At 37.5% G+C, this 20,542-nt stretch overlaps 1 long non-coding RNA gene across 2 annotated transcripts; it reads right to left on the bottom strand.

The window, feature by feature from the left end:
* Window positions 1-790: 790 nt before the first annotated feature.
* LOC118485495 lies at window positions 791-2,960 on the bottom strand. 2 transcript variants are annotated; one of them, XR_004876369.1, is made up of 4 exons: window positions 2,647-2,960; window positions 2,430-2,540; window positions 1,289-1,635; window positions 791-1,131 (listed from the first exon to the last, which is right to left on the bottom strand). It is a non-coding gene; the product is annotated as an uncharacterized LOC118485495 (long non-coding RNA). The 2 variants fall into 2 exon arrangements; XR_004876370.1 differs by having other exon boundaries at window positions 1,316-1,635.
* Window positions 2,961-20,542: the final 17,582 nt, after the last annotated feature.

The raw sequence follows: 20,542 nt of genomic DNA, 5'->3' as shown, positions 1-20,542 counted from the left end.
TTTTATAGGACCTTTCATTTAATAGGACCAACGGTAAAAGCGTTTCATGTAAAGGGGTCGTAATAAGTCCCGGAACTAAAAAAACGTCCTAACATCTCAAATAAGATTATGAAACCAATTTTATGGTCGCGTAATATGTCTCTAAACAACCAAAATAGTGTCCTAATAAAAACATATTAGGACACTTTTACGATGTTCTAGCATATGCTTACATACTTTTAATCTTTTGATACACTTACAAGCGTCCTTAGAAATTAATTGATAGGACCCTTATGATTTAACATTTTAGCTAATTTAGTACCAAGAAAAGGATCCTAATATACCAAATAAGATTATGAAACCAATTTTATGGTCGCATGATATGTCTATAGAAAACTTAAACAGCGTCCTAAAAAGAACATATTAGGACACTTTTACATTGTTCTAATATGTGATTACCTACTTTTAATCTTTTGACACACATACAAGCGTCCTTAAAAATTAATTTATAGGACCCTTATGATGTAACGTTATAGCTACTTTAATATCAAGAAAATGGTCCTAATATCCCTAATAAGATTATTATAAAACCAATTTTATAAACAAATCATCAACATATAACATCTTAATAGTTATTGTATAACATCAACTAATGAAAGAATCATTATATTTCAAATAAGCATGTTCATAACAAAAACACTAACCATAAATAAGTTATAACATTATCTAACATAAAGTCTTAACATTTAATAAAGAAATTAAAAGCAATTAAAGAAATAAGAAGCAAAAAATCTTGAGTCATCATGCGTCCTCAATCCTCATGGACTACCTACAAATAAACCATCCGTGTATAAGCATTAAGTTCCATGATATTAAAATTATTTGTATCACAAGTTTAACAAATACATACCGATATGAACGGATAGGGCCATGCGATGGATGCACCAATACAATCTTGAATTGTAGAAAATAAACCAAATGGTCTTACCAAGTTTTCATCTTTTTTATTGGTACTTGAACGTTTACCTCACACCATTATGGTCCAATCTCTATACCACCAACTAGATCATTTGGGTCCAAGCTCTGGACCCTTCCTCTTGCTACAGTCTTGGTAGAGTTTAGAATGCTTTTGAGGAAAACTTCATCTCCGACCTAGATTTTAGTTTTCAACAAATATTTATTAAACTCTAGTTATAATAGTGCAAAAAATCATTTAAAAAAAAATAATAAAGTTTTACACTAGCAGGCTAACATTTTTATAGAAAAAACTAAGGAAAATTGGTTTTTAAAGATTTATAAAGAAAAATACCCGTAAACATTAATGTGCATTGGTTACATTGGGGAAATGTTGTGATGCAAGAGGTTGAACACTGGAACTACCCCTCGACCCTTCCATCTCTGATACTTGGGCTCGTAACTGGACAGAACCACAGTACTAGTAAGTTCTTCACATTGAGACTTCAATTGGATGTTTTCTCTATGACATGCCGAACGACTTGGTATTACACCCCAAACATCAGCAGCACGAACACCCAGGCCATACATAACCTCATCACCATTTCGATCATTACCCATTACTTATGAAAAAACATCATCTGGTCCAGGCTTATCGATCGAGCCCTCAGGAAGATTAGAACTAAGTTGTTGCATCTGTGCCTATATTAGACATAGTAACAAAAATAAGGTATGTATTTTTAACAGCATCAAGAACACATAGAAAAGATATGTGTATGAATATATAAGCATATTACTTACTAGATATCAAAATGTAATGTAAAGAGTAGATAGAACTCAAATGATACAATCATGCATGAATTTACTAATCTTCAACAAGTTGCAAGAAAATAAATTTACTTAGAAGAAATGCACTAACATTCCAAGTCATTTAACTAGATAAGAGTGAAGGCAAAGATGAGGGAATATAATGAAAACATACCGCAACAGAAAAATACATATATGATATTAAACCCAATAAGAAGTTGCTACAATAGCATAAGAGAATGAAACATTAAAAGTCTTCAAATATTCAAAAGTCAAAAGACTTTAAACCATGACAACAAAAGAGTTGTTTTGATTAATAATAAATACAAAACTTCATTTATGTGCAACAACAAGAAATCAAGTAAGTAACCAAGTAAACGTTGCCTTACAGTTTAAAAAAACAAAGACATTTTGTCAACCAGTAGTACTTCGTTTGCCAATAAAACCCATATATCAGCAACTTTATAGAACATGTATAACATTGCATATATCAAAGACATTGACTGATGACAAACCAGAAAAAACAAGAGACTGTGACTTATTATAGAACATGTATAACATTGCATATATCAAAGACATTGACCGATGACAAACCAGAAAAAACAAGAGACTGCGACTTAAAACTTTGTTGAAGCATTTTGTGGAGCAGTTAGTGTGCATCTTCAAACCTTTCATTTTTAAACAACTACCTTAATCACATAAAAGGTTGTAAAAACGACATCCGACGTTGGTTCAGGGGGCGACGGCTCGAGCATTGAGGCTGGTGTGTGATGGTGGAAAACAAGTTCTGAAACCGGAACCTATTAGAGAAAGTATAATGATTCGAATCTATATTAATATTTAACTAAACAAAATGAGCTAACATACAAATTAATCTAGGGTTTCAAAATTGGTGTCGCATCGTACCTCTTGCGTTACTTAGGTAGCCGTACACCACCAACAGCCGCCAGCAAACACCTTCACACATGCCCATCGGATCACCACATCTAACCTCCTCAAAGGCCGCCACAGTTATCGTCATCAATCTCCTCCGCTCCACCACCGGCAACATCCGACCACGACCACCATTCCGCCGATTGTTTATAGAGGTATAGAGCGGGGGGAGGGGGTTGACTGATGCGACTGTTTATCAAGGTTAATGCTCAAAATTTAGGGTTTCTGTGTATTTGAATCGTAAAGAGGAAAGGGATGGGGGATATTTGTGTATGACTCTTGCATTTGTGTATTTGGCAGATTAGATATCTTTGGGAAATTGAAATTTTCAATTTTCGTAGGAGGGAATTAAATAAAACAATTATTTATTTTAACTAAACTTTGATTATTCATAATAATAATTATCTTACCATGATATATTTCAAAATTATATTTTATTTTTATAATAAGTATTCATACATCTCATTCATACATCTCATACCATTATATATTTCAAAATTATATTTTATTTTTATAACTAGTTTATGCGCCCGTCCGCGTTGCGGGGCGATGGCCGAATAATTCTCAATCAATCAAAAAAAAACACTACTATAATTTTGGTAGGAAAAAAAAATAAAACGTTATTTTTCGGATCAGGGCAAAACTGTAATTTTTCAGGACTAATGAGCGAGTGTTAGGCGGCTCCTTTACACGGAAAAAAAATTAAATCGAGTCAACCAATTAAAAGATATGTTTTCTTCATTTGCTAAAAAAAACTAAAACGATGGGAAAACGTAAATTTTAACTGAGGACGAAATCATAATTTTAATTTCGGGATAAAATCGTACATTAAATGGACCAATGGGGGAGTGTCAGAAATCTGCCGGCATGACTGTATTTTTACACTGGGGCAAAACTGTAGTTTCACCAAGAAAAGAAACAAAAACGATGGAGAAAATATAAATATAAGTTGAGGGCAAAATCGTAACTTGGCTGTGAGAAAAAAAAATTAATGGGAAAACTATAAATTTATACGGAGCAAAATCGTAATTTTGAACCGAGGACAAAATAGAAATTTTTAGCTGGGAGAAAAAGCGTTAATTTATTTTTAAGTGGGGGCAAAAACATAACGTTGAACTGATGGCAAAATCGTAATTAGAAGGAGAAAAAACTAATGGCATAACTGTAAATTGAAATGGGGCAGAGTCATATTTTTTAACCGGGGGAAAAATCAAAATTGTTAGTTGGGAACAAAAGCGTAAATTTATTTTTAAGTAGGGGCAAAGACATATTTTTGAATTGATGGCAAAATCGTAATTTTAAAACGGGATAAAATCGTAAATTTGTTTGACCAATAGGGGAGTGCTAGGCAGCTGCCTAGCACTATTCCACTTACCGCCCCTTTCCACCAATAGACGGCAGGCACTATGCCCGACGACATTGCTTTTTGTTGTTGTTGAAAATAAGTAGTCATACATCTCTCCATGAGTAAGGGTGCAAACGAACTAAGCCTTATCAAGTCTGAACCGAGGCCGAACCTAAAACAAAGCTCGTTTATTTATCGAGTTCGCGCTCGAGCCTGGCATGTAAAGCTCGTCAGGCTCGTTGTGCCTTATCGAGTCTTAGTGTAATATTATTTTTATTAATATTTAATAACATTTACTCCTTATTTAGCATGTTTAAATTTGTTTACGAGATGAGCCTGAATCTAAAAATAAGTATGTTTAGTAAACGAGCTTAAGCCTAAACTTCACCTATCGAGCTCGTGAGAAACTACCAATGATATACTATTGTCCATTGTGATCCATTAAGGCTCAATATGATCCATTAAGATATGTATGATCTACGATTGACCATTGTGATCCATTAAGCCCCAGCAATGTCTATTAACACACATATGATCTAATATAGTCCATTGTGATCCATTAAGGCCCAATATGGTCCGTCAAGACCAGTATAATGTACTATTGTTCATTGTGGTTCATTAAGACGTCTATAATCTATTATTGTCCATTGTGACCCATTAAGGCCTGATATGGTCCATTAAAACGTCTGTAATCTATTATTTTCCATTGTGATCCATCTAGGTGCAATATGGTCCGTTAACACATATCATTTACTATCACCCATTGTGACCCATTAAAGCCCAACATGGTCTATTAAGACATGTAAGATCTACTATTGTCCATTGTAACCCATTAAGGCTCAATATGATTCATTAACACATATATGATCTATTATTGTTTATCGTGATCCATCAAGGCCCTATATGGTCAATTAAGAAATTTATGATCTACTATTTTTCATTATGGTCAATTAAGGCTCAACATGGTTCATTAAAACATATATGATTCATTGTTGGCCATTGTGATCCATTAAGACCAAATATGGTCCATTAACACGTAGGGAGATGATCATCAGAAAACTACATCTAAATGAGAAAACTAGAAAACTAACTAAAAAGCCTAAGAAAAGCTAAAAAACATACCAATTTTTTTACAAACTTTTATAAAAAAATCGCTATCTTTTATATATAAAATAATTTTCAAAAAAAAATTGTTGTACTGCACATGTATATGATTAGAGCTACGAGCTACGCTTGGTACAGAACATTCCGGTACCGAACGTACCGACACCAAAAATAGCAAAATATGGGTACAAGTACCGAAAATGTTAGGTAAAATAATGGTACCGTGCCGAATTAAAAGTACAAGTACCGAAAACTTTAAAAAGTTGGTATCGAATAGGTACCGAAAACAATTCAATATAGGAAATTCGGTACTGGTACTAATATGCATATATTAAAAACGTATATAAACATAGCTAATATGCAGACATTAACATATTTTCAAAATGAAAACGACTATTAACAAATTTGGTTTAAAATATATAATATTTATTAATAGTTGAATTTTTAAACATGTAATTAGTTTTTTTTTGTTTTTTTAATATTAATTAATGTAATTTTCTAATTGAAATTATTTTGAAGGGAAATTTAAATTTTAGGACAAAATATTTTGGTTGGAAGTTTTATGATGAAATATTTTTTTGGGGGATTTTAGGATAAAATATTTTGGGGGGAATTTTAAATTTTATGGATGGAAGTTTTATGAAAAAATATTTTTGGGGAAAATTTTAGAATGAAATATTTGGGGAGGGGGGGGGGGGATTTAGAATGAAATATTTTGGGGGGAAATTTAAATTTTATGATAAAATGTTTTGGGGGAAACTTTTAAAGATGTAGTAAGTTAAACATTTGGTCACACATTTTTTTGTATGAAATTTGATATCATTTCGTCACACAAAATAAACATAGTGATGATAGTGTGGCAAATGGTTATCACATGAAATTCTGTAATTTTAAGTGTGACTATTGTCATATAAAAATATTAAAAAAATATTAAAAATAATATATGTGGTTATATGTATTAGCTTTTAGTCACATTATCAAACATATATTGTGATCATAGAGCACATTTGGCCAGACTTTTCTAATGTGGCTATTTTTTCTTAACTTGTGCCTAAAGGTGCTAGGGGTGAGATACGGCTTTAGGACCATTAGGTTTTAGGTTCAATTCTCATAAGAGGGTTTTTTCTACACCAGTGGTCCGGTGGTTCAAAAATTGTCGTTAAAAAGTATAATTCTTAGTGTGTAATTGTTTATTTAATTTTTATATATATAACTAAAAATTAAGTGGAAATTGAAAATTTTACTCACACTTCGTGCCCCGAAATTCACAACCCAACCCCCTCTCCTTCTGTTAGCATTTCCCTCCACAAATCATCATCTTCCCGCTCTATCTAAATCTCATCGTCCAGCCAAAATCAAATAGCAATTCAAATATTAATAAAAAATCACAATTGAGTTAAGATTCAAATCACAAATAGGCAAGGATGGATGCATATGGGATTTGTGCTCAAAGATCAAGAGAAACCCATAAACTTTACCATTTATATAGCTTGTAATTGCAATTAGGCTAGACAATCGGGATAATAAGTATAATTTAATATTTTATTTGAGTAACTTGTACATTTTTATCGGATGTGTTTCAAATAAAAAAAAATCTATATCTATACTATATAATAAAAGAAACCTATTTTTGGACACTTGTCATTCTCTCATTTAATTGATTAAAATTATTAATAATACTAATAATAATAATAATGTTTAATCTATATTAATACAAATTTTTATCAATGAGTCTCAATCAATAAAGAACATATGTATAAGATACAAATCATGAAAAAAAAGGAAACCAACTTTTGCACCCATATTTATCATCTACTCATTAGCTCACGTAATTAAATATACCATTATTATAAATTCAATAAACTTTGGATTTGAAATCGAAATAAAATCTTGGATTACTTTTTTTTTTTTCAAACAGATTGGTGTGAAAACCGAATTAGCCAGTATGTTTTGTTAATTTAACTATAAGTTACTGAATCGGTTACTCTGAATTTGTCAACTATTGCATCCTACCTTTTAATTGATTGGTTTTTTGCAGCCAGACCAACCCTAAACAACCACCCCCTCTTTGCAATACAAGCATCGAAATATACGTAAAAAGTACAAAATTAGTTAATACTTATCAATGAATCTCAATCAATAAAGCATAAATCTATAAGACACAAACCAAGAAAAAAAGAAGGAAACCCACGTTTACACCAATATTTATCATATACTCATTAGCTCACGTAATTAAATATAGTGGCATCTATTTTTTTATAGATAATTAATATCAATTAAAAGATAATTATAAAATTAAATTAATATAAATTTAAATAATTCGTATATGAGATAATATAATATTTTAAAATAGAGTTAATTACATAGTTAGTACCTATGGTTCACACAAAGTAATAATCTAAGTACTAATAGTTTAAAATCACATACTAACTTTCCATCTTTTAACATGTGATAGTATTAATTACATAGTTAATTACATAGTTAGTACATGTGGTTTACACAAACTAACAATCTAAGGTACTAATAGTTAACAGAGAATTAACGTTAATACCCTCACATGTTAAAAAATGGAAAGTTAGTACCCCCAGGATGTGATTTAATATGTTTATTGGTTCTATACTTTTATTTTCGTGTTCAACTCTCAACTCAAATACGATAATCACTGTGTTGTTATGACATTTATAAGAACCATTGCCGCAATCACCCCATCCATCGTATATCGAGTATATTTGTTAATTTTTTTTAAAGATTTTTTTTGTTAGATTCATTCAACCCGTGTAATAAACGAGTTTTTATTAAAGATATAACATTTTTTTACTATACAAAATTACATTTATGTAACGCGTGTATTATACGGGGTTTTTAAAAATATAACTTTTTGTATTATGTAGTATATAAAATTAGATTTATCCGATCCATATAATACATAGGGTTTGTAAATATAATTTTTTATTGTTTGGTATATAAAATTACATGTGCTCAACCCGTATAATACATGGGGTTCTTAAAAATGTAACTTTTTTCATTATTTAATATATAAAATTAAATTTACTCAACCCGTACAATACAAATGGTTCTTAAAAACACAACTTTTTTATTATTTAATATATAAAATTACATTTATTCAACCCATGTAATAAACGAGATTTTTAAATATATATTTTTTAATTATTTGGTATATAAAATTACATTTATTCAACCCGTGAAGTAAACGAGATTTTTAAAGATATATTTTTTAATTATTTGGTGTATAAAATTACATTTATTCAACCCGTGTAATACACGGGGTTCTAACCTAGTATTATTTATATATAAAACATCACTATTTAATTTAATATTGAATATTTCAACCGAAAATTTTTTGGTCGTGAAAGTTTGTACGCAAATAGGTAATTAAGTTACGAAACGGAACTGTACTGACTTTAATGTAACATTTAAATAAAACAGTTGCATTTAAGTTTTAATGATGCGGCGTTTTTAAAATAAGAGTTGTATTCAAATATAAACAATGCAATCTTTCTAAAACAGTTGCAATTTCAATCAAATTTGCAACATTTCAAAAAAGGTACAATTTCTAGTAACATTTGCAACTTTTAGATAAAAAGGTTGCAAATTTAAAGTATTTTTGCAACTTTTTATGAAAAAAGGTTGCAGTAGATCTTTTAAAGCAACCTTTATATTCACGAAGTTGCATTAGAGTTAAATGAAACTTTTTTATAAAAGGTTGATTCTAAAAAGTTGCACTAGGTATATTTTCTAGTAGTGTATTAAATTATGTTATAATAGAACTCTAGCAAATAAGCGTCCTATAAAACTGATGTTCATGACTCAAATATCAGGTGTCATATTACAATGTATTATAATAACACCACAATGATTAAGCGTCCTATAAAGGTTAAATTTATAAGACCCAAGTGTCAAGTGTCATTTTAATTTATATTATAATAAAACTCTAGCGATAAGCATCCTATAAAACTAATATTTTATAACTCAAATATCAAGTGTTCTATTACGGTGTATTATAATAACACCACAATAATTAAGCGTCCAATAAAGTTTAAAGTTATAAGACCCAAGTGTTAAGTGTCCTATTAAGTTAAGTTCTAATATGACTTCGACTCGAAAGGGTCCTATAAAACCGAACATTTATGACTTAACTACAACGTGTCCTATTAAGTTATGTTATAATAGTACCCCAGATGATCAAGTGTCCTAATACAGTACCATATAATGGGACACTAACAATTAAATGTCTTATAAAGTACTTTATTAGGATCTACATTTTAAGTGTCCTATTAAATTATATGATAATAGGACCCCAAAAAATCATCCATCCTATTAATTAGTTTTTTAGGACACCGGTTTAGTAGACTATATTACAAAAGGACCCCAAAAGTTCATTAGTACTATTAAATAGTTTTTTAGGACCATCTTTTACAAGCGTCCCACAGAAAAGGTCCTAAAAAGCCATTTTTGTTGTAGTGGATGAGGCGGTAATCCAGGTAAGTCTTCAGGAAACACCTGAGGGTAATCACGTACAATTGGAATATCCTCCAATTTTTTTCCTTCGTCGATGCATCTGTAACGAGTGCCAAAATGGCAGTGTGACCCTTACGTAAGCATTTCTGAGCCTTCAAGAAGGAGATGATGCCAACCACTGCACCACTCTTGTCGCCTTGTACTTCGAGAGGTTCCTGACCGGAACGAGGAATGCGAATTATCTTCTCACTACATAAGATTTCTGCCTGGTGTTGGGATAACCAATCCATCCCAATCACGACGTCGAAGCTACCCAAAACTATGGGGATGAGATCGATGGAGAAAGCTTGACCAGCTAGGATAAGATTACAACCCTGAACTACGTGCGTGGCTTCTAGACTTTTACCGTTAGCTAACTCTACTACATGTTTGGTGGGTAAAAGTGTTGGTGCACGTTTTAGCAGTTGACACATTTTCACAGACATATAGCTTGTATCCGCACCCGAATCAAATAAAACAGTAACGTAAATATTGTCGAGGAGAAACTTACCCATAACAACGTTGGGATCGTTCACTGCGTCACCCCGACCTAGCACGAACAAACGACCACGAGCTTCGTTGCCGTTGTTGTTGTTGTTGTTCCCGTTGTTGTTATTGTTGTTCCCGTTGCCCTGATTGTTGTTGTTGCGATTCTGATTCTGGTTCAGCTGAGGGCAATCACGTTTGAAGTGACCTTCAGCCCCACACTGGAAACATCCCCGGTTTCCACGCTGTGGCTGCTGCTGCTGGTTCTGTGGAGCTGGCGGTGGGAGTTGCTGGTTCTGATTGACTGGTCGAGAGCTTCTACAATCCTTAGCCTCATGACCCGGCTTGAGGCATCTTTGACAACGTTCCCTGCGGCATCTTCCGCTGTGGTGTTTGTTGCACCTGTTACACCACGGGTGAATTCCCCGGTAACCGCTCTGACCCTGACTGCCCGATGATTGCTGACTCGAACTCTGGTAATCATTGGTGCGACGCTGCTGTGCTTGGGACTGAACAGATACTGATCCCCTGCTGGAATCCCCATCCCACTTTCTTTTGTTCTCGCTGGGTGTGGCAGAAGTAGTAGCTGGAGTAACTGAAGGAGTGACTGTAGCAGTAGCGCTGACACGCTTAGGCAGTTTATTCTGATCTACTGCCTGGTCGGTGATACGATGAGCGAGACGTTGAATTTCCTGGATGTTGTCGAGATTAGCGGAGGTAACATGGCTCTGGATCTCTGGCGCCAACCCCTTAAGATACATCTCGATGCGCTTGTATGGAGGGTCCACCATAGTTGGACACAGCACGGCCAGCTCATTCGACCGCTTAGTATACGCTTCAATTTCCGATCCAACCATCTTCAAATTATAGAGCTCATCCTCCAACTTATGAATGTCTTCACGCGTGCAATATTCCCTCTTGATAAGTTCCTTGAAATCGTTCCAGGGTGTGGCGTTAGCAGCTGCCAACCCCAGAATTTGCACCTGTGCGTTCCACCAGGTTAACGCGATTCCTTCCAAGGTGCCAGTTGCATACTTGACCTTGCGAGCCTCAGGGCACTCGCACATTTCGAATACCGACTCTAGCTTTTCAAACCAATGGAGGAGTCCCACTTCCCCCTCGGTGCCACTGAAAGAATTTGGACGACAGTCCATGAAGTTCTTGAAGGTGCAGACAGGCTGCTGCGCGTGTTGACCTATTGTGTATGAATAGGACGAAGTTAAGTACGAGAGTTAATGCAGGATCTAAAGATCCTAGTGTGTGCCTATACTGCAGGATATACTACCTGCTTGAGCGGCCGCAACTGCCGCAGCAACTTGAGCTTGAACGAGAGCCTCTAGCTGGGCTTGAGTTATGTTAAGTCGTCCAGACATGATCTTCATTGTAAAAGGTAGCATAAGTAAGAATGGTTCGCGAATAGGGCGATGACAGAAAAGAGTAAGCACGTAGGGATTCTCATGCTATAGTATCATGTGTATCTAGGTGCAATACGAGCAAAGTTCTAAGCAGTTCTAGCATACAGGCAATAAACATAAACCTTATTACCTAGGATGTCGAGTCTTGCACGTGGAGCGAAGCATCGTTGTGGATCGTTGAGAGCACTGTTCTGGTTATTGTCTGGTTTTAATAAAAACGTTTTCCCATATTAAACCGAGTTCTCTATAACCAATGGCTCTGATACCAATCTGTCACACCCCCAAAATCCACACGCGGAGTACCACCGCTTGGGAGCGTGACTGACCAGGATCAAGCCATCAATCATATCAAACATAGCATTTAATAAGAATAAAGTAATTAACTTAGGTCTCCATGACATGATTGATGTTTCAAAACCAAACATTGTTTAAGTAGCGGAAGCATAGTAAAGTAAACTCAAATAGTTATAATATCAAATAACGTTCATGAATCCTTCTGCCCACAACGACCTGCTCCTTCCTTTGTGCAAGCTCCTTAATGTACCTAAGGTCCTGCAAGGCATGCAGCAGATAATCAACAACTAGTTGAGCGAGTTCACAGTTAACAGTTCAGTAATAGTACGGTGTGAGTAATAGTATGTTCGTTCGTCATATCGTGTATCGTATTAGTTTCCATCGCGGCCTCCCAGGCAGGTATGCGAAGATATTAGGGGATGTTCATCCCGAGTATTCTAGACTAGGTTTAGTTGTATCGCGGCCTACCAGGCAGGTGTGCGAAGATTAATAATTTACAGTTCACGGCCTTCCAAAGGCAGGTGTGCGAAGACAGTCATAATATCGCGGCCAACCCTTGGCAGGTGTGCGAAGATCGTTCAATAAGTGTTACTAGTCTAGCAGCAGGTTCTATCATCTATGCAAGTACAGTAAATCCTTAACCTCCCATTCCCACCCTGGGAACCCATGCCTTGGCTGTGTGAACTCACCTTGGTTTGCTCGGCAGATACACAATAAAAAGGTTCTTGAACTAAAATGGTCAACCACGTCCTAACAGGGTTACCACACAAGTCAGGTTCGGTTCAAATAGTGCACGTATACATTATGCAAACACGTATGCACGTAAACAGTCAACACATTAAATATACCACTTGTGCGATTTGGATGGTTGGGCCAAAGAGCTTGTGCGAGCCCAACCATCTAGTGCGATTACATGACTAAGCCCAATCTATACCCGGCCCATCATACACATAAGCATTTTGAACATGCACGGCCCAATCAATTATCATACAAATTGTGCGATCCAGTTCATGTTGTGAGATCGAATTAAGTTAGTCCAACAATAATGCCCAGCCCGAATATAACCTACGGCCCAAAAATAACACGAAATAATCTTTGTGCGATCCAGCTGATCTTGTACGATTCAGCTGGGTTGTGCGATCCAAGGTTGTCCGGTCCATGTAGCTTGTGCGATAGACGTCTTGGACTGTCCGGCCCAACATACAGCCTTGTGCGACTGGTTCAGCTTGTGCGAGTGGACCACCTTGTGTGTTTGGATCATATTGTGCGATTTGGACTTCTTGTACACCAAGAAGTCTTGTGCGATCGGTTTAATTGTCCGGAAATCATGCATTCGGTTACAACTTCACAGTTTCCATCTTTTACACAATTAATCACAATTAAATCGGTTTCCATGTTTATTAAATCAATTAACAGTTTTTCAACAATTCAAGCAACATATCATCGATCAAACAAGCCAACCTATCATGAACTCACATAACCCTAATCGAAACAAGCATCAACAAGAACATCACCTAGGCATTCATACGGACCAATCCTAACACCTAAGTGTATCATTCGAGTTCAACATATTTCAGCCGTTTACATCCATACCATCCTAATCGTGATGCAATAACATAATCAATCATAGTAACCTTCCATGTGAGCCGATTCACAATCATTATTAACTATTATCACAAACAACATGTCAACAAGAATCCTCGGACATCAAGTAAACATATTCGAAAACATCAACACACACACAAACAATTACAAACATATCAAATACTAACCGGATTAGAGAAGAAGAGAGGGTGATCCGAATAGGGGATGCTCTTGCCGTCGGGTTCCAAGCAAACGAGAGAGAGGGAGAAAAGACTAGGGTTCTTGGTGTGTGTTCTTGTGTTGTGTAACAAATGAGAAAAGACCAAGTCCCTAAGGTGTTTACACGGTTTAGAGGGGGTGGGCCGGCCCTTACATGGGCTGCCCTATTGGTCCGCGTACAAGGTGTAAAGCCCAACGGCTTTGTGCGATCAAGTGTAGGTGTGGGTGTTGTGCGATCCTTGTGCGGATCAGTACATACATACATACAATATAACACAACACATTACACATTTTCACAAAGTTCACGCAACATTCATTAATTCAAGATATCGCATAGACACGTATCGTTACATTATGGAATATGGTTTGACAAAGCCTACATACTAAAACGAAACCTATCCTAAGTGCTTTTGACCCGTTACGACCCGCTTAGGTAGCTTATGCTACTTTAACGCGTCGTTTGCGTAAAACGCGCTTGAAACGCCTAACTAGCCCTATGACAAGCAAGATATGCCTTAACACACTTAATATTGTTGCTAAATCAGTTTAGGTGTCAAAAATTATGTTACATAAGTTTAAAATGAATTTTAGTGTAAAAAGGGCATTTTGGTAATTTACCTAAGGCATAAGAACCACTTATCATACAACTACTTAAACGGCGTGACCATAAGGTATAACCTCGGAAGGTTATTCCCTATACAACTATGGTCACCTAAAGTGTTTGGTCGGGTCCTAAAGATCGACCAACTGGGTCGGGTTCGTAAGCATAAGCGATTGATTAGATCGCTTACCCTTACGACCCTAAACAAGCACAAATCTAAAAGCGACGAGCTAAACATGCTAGAACATGTTTAGTAATGTTAGAAAACAGGTTTGGTATTAAAACAAACGGTTTTAATACCCTAGAGTAGTTTGGTTACAAAATACGCGAGAAAGCGTATTTTGGCCGAAACTACGACTCGTCACTGAGCCTAGATAACGTGGTAATCAGTAGGTATAGTCGCTAGGGACTATAACCATCGTGATTACGCTCACGTTATGAAGTTCAAACGAACTTCACATTGACCATAAACTGGTCAATGCAAGAAGTCAAACAAAGTTTGACTTTCGGACTCGAAAAGCAATAAAAGAACGAAGGAATACTTACAACGGGTCCCCGCAAGATTGAATTCCGAGTATTCTCAGGTATGAAGTGTCAAAGCACCCCAACTTAGAAACAACCTCAGAATTCAAGTGGGTTTTGCAATGGGGATGGATGGGTATTTATAGGAAAACCAAGGCCGTTAGGATCGTTCCTCGATAAACGTGCTTCGATCTTGGCCGTACAACACATACCCACTGAAAATATAAACCCATGGGAGCCCCTAGTATTGATAAAAACCATTTGCAAGTGGTTTGGAGGTGCAAAACAGCTGCAACCAGCTGTTTACAACATTTTTGCAGATCTGGGAGTCTGACGCGCCCCGCGTAAGGATTACATGAATCCTTACGCGCCCCGCCTAAGGGTCCAAGTTCAGAAATTGCAGTTTTAGTCCCTGCACTTCAGAAACATGCATTTTGGCCCATTTTTGGCACGTTTAAGCCCCGTTAACCTCATTTCAAGGCTCTAAGATGAAGTTAAAGTGTAGGGGACTCAAAACATGCTCAAAAATATCTCGGATGTCGGTTCGTTTGGTCGTACGATCGCGATGTTCGCTTAATTACGACGGAATGCGCATAAGCGCGAAAAACGATCCAAATTGCGCGACGAATGGATTTTTCTCATGCCAAACATTAAAACATAATATTTTAATGCTTGCATAAATTTTTGGATGTCCGGAAGTATTCAGAACGCAAGATATGCGCGAAAGTGCAAACTTATGCACTTTTTGACGCTTTTAGTCCCTAAATGAGCATAAAGTTTATTTTAGCACACCAAACCCCTCAAAGCCTATTTATAAGCTATGTAAAGGATATTTAAGGTGTGTTTAACTTATGATCATGTTTCGGAATGTTCGTTACAGTTCAGATTGGCATACTTTCGCAGTTTGTCAATTTTAGTCCCTGTAAGCGAATAAATTAGATTTTGCCATACCAAAGCCTTCGAAACTTATTTCTAAGTTATGTAAAGGTTATTTAACGTATGTTAAGCATAAATTGATGTTCCGAATTATTTGTTGCATATAACTGGTTACGTTTTCGCACCAGTTTGCGTATAATTCTCAAGAAAGCGATATAAAGTATGAAATCGAATAAAAGTAAAAACATGAAAAACATCAAACATGAATAAACAAACATTGGGATCAAATAACTTTATTTCATTGATAACTGAACTGTTTACAATGATTACAAGTACAGATGTCACAGTCTCCCCGACTTGTGGAAATTTCGTCCCGAAATTTGTTTAGAGGAAACTCGTGGGAATAGATGTGGATACTTCGCCTTCATTTGATCTTCACGTTCCCAAGTAAACTCAGGTCCACGTTTAGATTCCCAGCGAACTTTAACCAACGGAATGCACTTGTGTTTAAGCCATTTGACTTCACGATCCATGATTTCCACAGGTTTCTCAACAAAATGGAGCGTTTTGTCAAAACGAATCTCGTCGAGAGGTATGTGGAGGTTCTCATCAGCTAAGCACCTCTTGAGATTGGATACGTGGAAAGTAGGATGAACATTTCCAAGTTCAGGAGGCAATTGAAGTCTGTAGGCTACCTTACCGATTCTTTCGACGATCTGGAATGGTCCAACATATCTAGGTGCAAGTTTTCCTTTCTTTCCAAATCTGATCACACCTTTCCAAGGTGAGACCTTAAGTAATACTCGATCACCGACTTGAAAATCCAAGGGCTTGCGTTTTAGGTCCGCGTAACTCTTTTGACGGCTTCGAGCTGTCTGTAAGTTATCACGAACTTTCTTAACCTTGTCAGTTGTCTCCAGAATGAGGTAAGGTCCAGTAATCTGAGCCTCACCTATCTCATTCTAGCAGACTGGTGAACGACATTTTCGACCATAGAGAGCCTCGAAAGGAGCCATGTTGATGCTGGAGTGATAACTGTTGTTGTAGGAGAATTCAATCAATAGAAGATGTGAATTCCAACTACCACCAAAGTCGATCACACAAGCTCTAAGCATATCCTCCAAGGTCTGGATTGTTCTTTCAGTTTGGCCATCAGATTGTGGATGATAAGCTGTGCTCAGATTGAGTTGGGTCCCCATAGCAGATTGCATGGTTCTCCAAAATCGAGAAGAGAAGCGAGCATCCCTATCAGAAATAATGTTCAAAGGAACACCATGTCGAGATACAATTTCATCCACATAGATTTTAGCCAACTTTTCAGCAGAAAAATCCTCACGGATTGGCAAGAAATGCGCTGATTTAGTAAGACGATCCACAATTACCCAGATGGCATCATGACCTTTCTTAGTGCGCGGAAGTTTAGTAATGAGATCCATAGTGACGTTTTCCCATTTCCAAACTGGAATTTCTGGTTGCTCTAAAAGACCAGCAGGATGTTGGTGTTCGGCCTTAACCTTAAGACAAGTAAGGCATTTTGAAACGTATAAGGCAATGTCTTTCTTCATACCGAGTACGAAGATCCTTATACATTTTGTCTGAGCCAGGATGAATAGAATAACGAGACTTATGGGCCTCATCCATAAGCAAGGTGCGAAGATCATCTTGGCTTGGGACCCACAAACGGTCCATGAAATAATACGATCCATCTTCCTTTAGCACAAGATCAGGCTTAATGTGATAGGGTAATTCCTCACCCATCAAGTCTTGTGAAACACAAGCATGCTGAGCCTGAGAAATGCGGGCTTGAATATCGGATCGAGCTTGGATAGCAGATTGAACACGAACACGATGAAGCATAGTACGTTCCTTACGACTTAATGCGTCAGCCACAACATTCGCTTTACCAGGGTGGTAGCGAATTTCGCAATCATAGTCGTTTAGGAGTTCGACCCAACGTCTTTGCCTCATGTTGAGTTGCTTCTGGTTGAAGATATGCTGAAGACTTTTGTGGTCAGTGAAAACCACGCATTTTGTACCGTACAAATAGTGTCTCCAGATTTTGAGAGCAAAGACAACTGCACCCAACTCAAGATCATGAGTGGTGTAGTTTCTCTCATGTACCTTCAATTGTCTAGATGCGTAGGCTATGACTTTGTTCCTTTGCATCAGAACACAGCCAAGACCCAATTTCGATGCATCACAGTAAACAACAAAATCATCGTTGCCTTCAGGCAAAGTCAGAATAGGTGCATTACAAAGCTTCTGCTTCAAGGTCTGAAACGCTTCTTCTTGCTTAGAACCCCATTCAAAGGGTTTGTTCTTCTGAGTTAGAGCAGTTAGGGAAACTGCAATCTTTGAGAAGTTTTTAATGAAGCGGCGGTAATAACCCGCAAGACCAAGGAAAGAACGAACCTCAGTAGGAGTAGATGGCGTATCCCACTCCTTAATCGCACTGATCTTGGAGGGATCTACATGAATACCTTGTTCGTTGACGATATGTCCCAAAATTCGCACTTGGAGAATTTGGCAAAAAGTTGCTCTTTCTTTAGGAGTTCTAGAGTAAGACGAAGATGATGCTCATGATCAGCTCGCGTCTTAGAATAAATCAAGATATCATCAATAAAAACGATAATGAACTTATCCAAATAAGGCTTGCAGACCCTATTCATCAAGTCCATGAAAACCGCAGGAGCATTAGTCAAACCGAATGGCATGAATGTGAACTCATAATGCCCGTATCGAGTGCGGAATGCTGTTTTGGGAATATCCTCTTCATGCACACGAAGTTGATGATACCCAAAACGAAGATCAATCTTCGAAAAGCAAGTAGCACCCTGTAACTGGTCAAAGAGATCATCAATGCGAGGTAGGGGATATCGATTCTTGATGGTAAGCTTATTCAGCTCACGATAATCGATACACATTCTGAAGGATCCATCCTTCTTCTTGACAAAAAGAACGGAAGCACCCCAAGGTGAAAAGCTAGGACGGATAAAGCCTTTGTCAGAAAGCTCCTGAAGCTGCTTGGATAGCTCTTGCATCTCAGACGGTGCAAGACGATACGGAGCTCTGGCAATAGGATTTGCACCAGGTACGAGATCGATACAGAACTCGACCTGGCGTGTGGGGGTAGTCCAGGTAATTCTTCAGGGAACAGCTCCTGATAATCCCGAACAACAGGGATATCTTGAATAGACTTACCTTGGTCTTTATCTGCCGTAACATGTGCCAAGAAGGCCACATAGTTCTTTCGCAGATACTTCCGAGCTTGGAAACAAGACATAAGCTTGAGGCTACTTACAGGTTTCTCACCACGAACCTGTAGGATCTCACCAGACGAAAGCGGCACACGAACGATCTTTTCGAAACAAACTACCTCGGCGTGATGTTTGGCTAACCAATCCATACCCACAATAATGTCGAAGCTTCCAAGATGCATAGGGGTGAGGTCAATAGGAAAAAGATGGTCGCTAAGATTCAATTGACAGTTGCGAAGAACAGAATTAAGAACAATGGGTTCACCATTCGCAACTTCAACAGTCAAAGGCTTACCTAGTTTCGTTCTAGACACGCGAAGCAACGGTTCAAAAGATAACGACACAAAACTCTTATCGGCCCCTGAATCAAAAAGAACAGACGCAGGTTGATCATTAACAAAGAACGTACCGTTCACCACCTCGTTGTCAGCTTGCGCCTCGATAGCATTCATATTAAAAACTCGTCCACGAGCCTGAGCCTGAACTGGATTTGCATTAACCAGCCTTGGACACTGGTTTCGATAATGGGTCAGGTCTCCACAATTAAAGCACGAACCAGGAGGATAGTGAGGTCGTGCAGCTTGCTGTTGAACAGGTGGTTGAGCTCCCTGCCGAGCTGGATTTCTAGCAGAACGACAAACCTCTGCAAGATGACCTGATTTTCCACAGATGGTACAGAAACGATAAGGGAGTTGCTGTTGATGGTGACTATTGCACCTATTGCACAAAGGTGCATTCCCTTCATACCGCTTCTTTGCGGGAGGCTGATTTGGAGCTGCCTGGTTCTGTTGGGCAGTGATGGCAAAATTTTGGGAAGCCTTTCGCTTCCTAGAACCCTTTGATGAGCCAGAATCCTTCCTCTTTTTACCTTTCTTGCTATCCCCTTGGTCAGATGCCTGATTCTTGCCCTTGTCACCCTTCCTATGCAATTTACCCTTTCTGATCTGCGATTCTGTCAACATTGCAGATAGTTCGATTGCCTGATGAACAGTGGTAGGTTTACTACCAGTAACTATGTCTTGCACAGAGTCAGGTAGACCATCGATGTATCTCTCGATAGCCTTGTCATGTGGGGTAACCATCGTTGGGTATAACAAACTCAACTCTTCGAACCTGTCAGTATACGCCCGGTGCTTGCCACTAAACTGCTTTAGATCATCAAACTCCCTTTCCAGCGCTCGCAATTCATGACGAGGACAGAACTCACTCATCATGAGAGTCCTTAACTCAGCCCATGTTTGTGCTAAAGCGACTTCAGCACCACGATCTCTCATAACCCCGTTCCACCATGTCAACGCCCTCTTCTGAAAAACACTAGAAGCAAACTCGACCTTGCGATTATCAGGACACTGAACATGACGGAAGGTATTCTCAATGCTCTCAAACCATTGAAGGAGCCCAGTTGCCCCCTTAGTACCATTGAACTTGAGTGGTTTAGCCGAATTGAAGCTCTTGAAGTTACAAGGAGCGTTCTGATTGACGTTTGCTTGGTTAATCTGAGCAATAAGATTTGGGAACGCCGCAGCCATATGCTGTGCGATGATTTCCGCCAGTTCGGCATTGGGTAGCTGATTTTCGCGTCGAGGAGGCATGCTAAAGAAAAGAGAAAAACACGAGAGGAAACGACTGAGAAGATTAGATGAAAGAA

The sequence above is a fragment of the Helianthus annuus genome, chromosome 13 (genome assembly GCF_002127325.2).
Source record: "Helianthus annuus cultivar XRQ/B chromosome 13, HanXRQr2.0-SUNRISE, whole genome shotgun sequence".
Lineage (NCBI taxonomy): Eukaryota > Viridiplantae > Streptophyta > Magnoliopsida > Asterales > Asteraceae > Helianthus > Helianthus annuus.
Note: the sequence above shows the minus strand (reverse complement) of the source record. Positions and strands in the feature narration are given on the sequence as shown.